This window comes from Hemiscyllium ocellatum, chromosome 35 (genome assembly GCF_020745735.1).
Source record: "Hemiscyllium ocellatum isolate sHemOce1 chromosome 35, sHemOce1.pat.X.cur, whole genome shotgun sequence".
NCBI classification, from domain to species: Eukaryota; Metazoa; Chordata; class Chondrichthyes; order Orectolobiformes; family Hemiscylliidae; genus Hemiscyllium; species Hemiscyllium ocellatum.
The window spans coordinates 33,119,265-33,124,574 of NC_083435.1; the positions used below are offsets into that span (position 1 = coordinate 33,119,265).

At 42.4% G+C, this 5,310-nt stretch overlaps 1 non-coding gene across 1 annotated transcript; it reads left to right on the forward strand.

The window, feature by feature from the left end:
* Positions 1–1,740: 1,740 nt before the first annotated feature.
* trnas-cga (transfer RNA serine (anticodon CGA)) lies at positions 1,741–1,822 on the forward strand. The gene has a single exon. It is a non-coding gene; the product is annotated as a tRNA-Ser (tRNA).
* Positions 1,823–5,310: the final 3,488 nt, after the last annotated feature.

Genomic DNA, 5,310 nt, shown 5'->3' on the forward strand with positions numbered 1-5,310 from the left:
TCATATTGCGCTGAATATTAAAATTCAGCAGCATATACGCTTCGGGACCAAGTGCTTGACAATTGAGTCAAAGTCGATTAGAAGTACAGACGCAATGAGGCAAAGGACTTCTTTTCGTGTGGTGTCAATTCCGTGAATCTATAACTCAATGAAGAGTTATTCCAGCAGGTTCAGCTATGTCAGAATCCAGGCGTCAGACTCACAATTTTCGATTATTCTACATTTATACAGTCACAAAGTCATACTGATGTTCTGCAAGGAAACATACCCCTCAGTCCAATCCGTGCATGCAGACCAGATATCCTAACCTAAACTATTTCCATTTACCAACACTATGCCTATATCTCGCTAAGCACTTCTTATTCATAGAATCATACAGGTGGCTTTTAAATGCTTTACTGTTACCAGCCTCCACCACTTTCTCGTCAGCTCTTTCCATGCATACACCACTCTCAGGTTCCTTGGACAACTTTCAACTCTAACCCTAAACATAGGCCCTTTAGTTCTGGACTCCACGTACCAAAGGAAAAGGCTTATTCTATTTGACAGGGTAAAGATTTAAAACGGACCTCAGGGGCAACTTGTTCATGCCTGTCTGCTGTGGTGGAGAAAGTGGTGGAGTCTGGTACAACTGCAAGATTTAATGACACCTGGTTGGGAAGATCAGTCACAAGGATGTAGAGGGACATGGGCTAAATGTTGGCAAATGGGGCCAGATTAATATAGGATATCTGTCCAGCATGGTCAAGTTGAACCGAAGGGTCGTTTTCCGTGCTGTATTGCCGTATTGCTGACTGACTTGATGACGCTAGAACAACCACAAAAGGAATGCAAGCGATTCCGTCAAAATGGTTTCCAGTTCCAAATCTTCAGTCAATCTTATACACAAAACTTTGTTAGCTGTTGTCAGAATTTCATTCCTGGAATTATTTCGGTAAATCGGTTTTGCTAATTTCTAATTTCTATATCTTTTCTCTAATGTGCTCCAGTGATTAGTTACTTAGCATGGAATTTCTGATATTATATTTTGCTGAATATTAAGACGAATAAGATTATTAAAGGATTAGACAACCTGAAGGCAAGAAGCACGTTTTCGCTGATGGGTGAGTCGCGAACCAGAGGACACACTTTAAAAATGAAGGGTAGGACACTTAGAACAGAGTTGAGGAGAAACTTCTTCATCGAGAGAGTGGTGGGTGTATGGAATGCTCTGCCCCAGAAGGCTGTGGAGGCCAAGTCTCTGGATACTTTCAAGAAAGAGTTGGATAGAGATCTCAAGGATAGTGGAATCAAGGGTTATGGGGATGAGGCAGGAACAGGATACTGAATGAGGATGATCATCCATGATCATAATGAATGGTGGTCCGTGCTAGAAGGGCAGAATGGCCTACTCCTACACCTATTGTCTATTAAAAATGAGCAGCATATCCACTTCGGGACCAGGTGCTGGACAATTTAGTCAATATCAATCGGAAGTGCGGATACAATGAGGCAAATGACTTGTTTTCGTGTGGTGTAAATTTGGTGACTCTATAATTCAACGAAGAGTCATTCCCCCAAGTTCAGCTGTGTCAGAATCCAGGTTGTGATGAAAGCCAGTCAACCTGAAAAGTTGAAGTTCGCTGGGTCTCTGCAAAGAATTTGGTGAAATCATTGCATCTTGACGAATTGTTCTTGCATCAACTTATATGTTTCATGGCTTCGATTGTTTTAGTATTAAAATTGCCAGCTCTCTGCGCAGCTGTGATGGCCGAGAGGTTAAGGCGTTGGTTTCGAAAACCAATAGGGTTACCCTGCGCAGGTTCGAATCCTGTTCACAGCGATGTTGTCTCTGCTTCGTTCTTTGACATTTGCATATGTTGGAGCCTGAGCTTTGTGGTTACTTTAATGTTCGATTGCCAAGAATCAGAAGTCATTTCAAAACTGACCAAGTCATCGAAAAAAACAAATTATATGTCGCGACACAAAAAAAAAGCCACCAAATTCCAACATGAGTGAGTTTGAACGCAAGTAAAGAACTATCGTGAAATTTGAATATTCGGGCGGCAATGAAGCAAAATACTAAGCAATGCAAAACATGTAACTGCAAACGACGAATGCTTCATTTTCTATGATCTGTTGAAAGACAAGCTGAGATAATATTTCCGACCCACAATTTGTGATTATTCCACATTAATAGAGTCACAGAGTCATACAGATGGAGACCAAGGTAACAGATCCCTCGGTTCAATTTGTACATGCAGACCAGATTTATTCCCATTTGTCAGCACTAGGCCGATATCCCGCTAAACATTTCTTAATCATAGCATCATCCAGGTTGCTTTTAAATGATTTTATTGTACAGCCTACATCACTTCCTCTGGCAGCTGCTTACATGCACGTACCACCGTCTGCATGAAAATATCCCTTAGGATCCTTGTACAGCTTCCAACTCGAACTCTAAACATATGCCCTTTAGTTTTGGATTCCACCACCCGAGGGACAAGACCTATTCTGTTTACCCTACTCATGTCCATCATGATTTTATAAACCTGAATAAAGACACGCCTCAGTCTTCAATACTCTAGGGAAAATAACCCAGCCTCTCTTCAGCCTCTCCCTATAGCTCAAATCCTCCATACCTGGGAACATTCCTGGCAATCGTTTGTGAAGCAGTTCAAATTTCACAACATTCTTCTGATAGGAAGGAGATAAGAACTGCACACAATATGGTAACAAAGACCTAACCAGTGTCATGTATACTAGCATCATAATCTCTCAATTCAAATACTCAATGCTATGAACAATGAAGGTAAGAATACGAAGCACCTTCTTCACAAACCTATCTAACATGCAACTCAACTTTCAAGGAATTATGAATCTGCACTCCAAGGTCTCTTTGTTCAGCAACACTTCCCAAAACCTTGCCATTAAGTGTGGATCTGGAAAAAGCACAGTGGACCATAGATGTTCCCTGAACGAGTCGCCAACTTTGCGCTCCGTCTGAAATGGAGATAATCACATTAAGAGCAACAGATGCAGTACATTGGGTTTGAGGAAATCCAGGGAAATCTCTAGTGGGTTCCAATAATTCTTTGGGGCCTTTGCGAGTGATACGAGAGAGTAGGATAAAGTAGAGAGAGAGAGAGTTGAAGAGCTTTATTTGTCAGTTCAACCATATACATCTGCTGCAATGGAAAGGTGGCAATATTGCTCGAGGAGCAAATTTGTATTTGACACACGGTCATACACAGGGCAGCCAAAAGTGCATAAAATGTGCAAAACATGCAAGTCAGCACAATAATTCCTGAGAAGACAAGACAATAGAGAGAATGTTGGACAAATTGCAATGTAACAATGAATGATCATTAATAAAATATTGTTTTAGCAGCCATTTTAAACGTCGTCCAACACCTGCAAACGGAAGAGAGTGTGATTATTCAGTGTCAAGAAATCTGATAGCTTATGTGAAGAAACCTTTGTAGAGTCTGGCTGTGAGCGACTGAATGCTCTGCTAACTTTGGACAGATGGCAGGACTGTGAAGAATTTGAATCAAAGATCTGTGGGCTCGTCCACAATTCTGCGAGGTTGCAGACGCAGCTTGTGGGGAAGATGTCTGTAATGGTGAGATGAAGATTCCAATGATCGTCTCAGCTGTCCTCACTACCGGTTGTCAGGTCTTATGATTGAAGACGATGGAATTCCAAACCAGGAAATGGTGCAGCTGCTCAGCGTATTCTCAATTAACCCTCCGTAGAATGTGTTGAGGTTCGCGGGCGTCAGATGGGCTTCCCTTAACCTACGCAGACAGCAGAGACGCTGTTGGGCTTTCTTGGCTATGACGGCAATATTAAATGATCAGGTGAGATTATCTGCCAGATCGATGCAAAGAAATTTGGTGTTCTTCACAATCTCCACGGGGGAGCCATTGACACCCAGCAGAGTCTGATTGTTTTGTGCTCTCCTGAAGTCAACAACTATCTCTTACCTTTGGTCCAAGCTCATAGACAGGTTGTTGGCTCTGCACTGGTCTGTTGGCCAGAGCACCTTCACTTTGTTTGCTTGCTCTTCATTCCTGTGATTGAGACCCACAACCGCCATGTCAAAAGTGAACTTAATAATATAATTTCAGTTGGACATCAATGCCCAATCGTGTGAAAGCAGGGAGAACAACAGTCAACAGAGCACACAGTCCCGGGGTTTCCCCGTGCTCAGTGTGATGGTTTTGAAAATGGTGTTCCTTATCCATGTTGTCTGAAGTCTCCCAGTCATTAGGTCCAGGGTCCAGTTACAGAGGAACGTATTCAAGCCCAGCACACTCAGTTTTCTAAACAGTTGCAGATGAATGATACTGTTGAATGCAGAACTGAAGTCAATGAAGAGTAATCTGACGTCGGTATCATTCTTCACCAGGTGGGTGAGGGCCTGGTGCAGTGTGGTGGAGATGGCATTTTCTGTTGAGCAGTTGGAACATTGTGCAAACTGCAGAGTGTCCAGTGAAGATGAGTTGGGGCGGTGGGCAGCCTTTCAAAACAATTCATGATGTTTAGTGTTAATGCAACGGGGCAGTAGTCATTGAGGCAAGACACTGAAGACTCCGTCGGCACATGGACGACTGTCGTTGCCTTGAAGCACTTTGAAATTATGGCACAACTCAGGGAAATGTTAAAATGTCTAAGAGAACATCCACCAGCACGTCAGAGCATCCTCTGAGCATTCTGTGTGGGCTGTTATTTTGGCCGGAAGTCTTATTTGGGTTGACTCTGCATAGAGTTTTCCTCACGTCACGCGTAATAAGACTCAACACCTGATCATTGTGAGAGGAGATTGTCTTCCTCACTTCCACATCATTTTATGCCTCAAACCATGCATAGAGATTGTTCAATTCATCCGGGAGGCGGGTATCACCAGGACAAACAGGCAATGTTATGCTGTGGTTGGTGATGGTCTTAATACTCTTCTACATGCTCTGCATATCGCCGCCGTCCTGATAAAGGCTGCATATTCTCTGTGCGTATAGATGCTTTACCTCTTTGATGGCCCATGACTACCATCTCTAGCTGCCTGAGAGAATGATGAATTAATGTCGTACAGATCGCATTTACTTATTGTTGATGTTTCATGGTAACTGTTCTAAAATCAAATTTCACAAGATATTTGAACATGAATAATCATCTTAAAATAACTACTCTCGTTTAATTCTGGTCTTGAACTAACCAGCAGGGATGTTTAATGCAAAACAGCAAATTACTGGTGGTATTTGCTTCTCTACATTTCATCCAGTTACACAGTCAAATCGTTAAAAAAAACCTGTGATTGCAATTATCTAC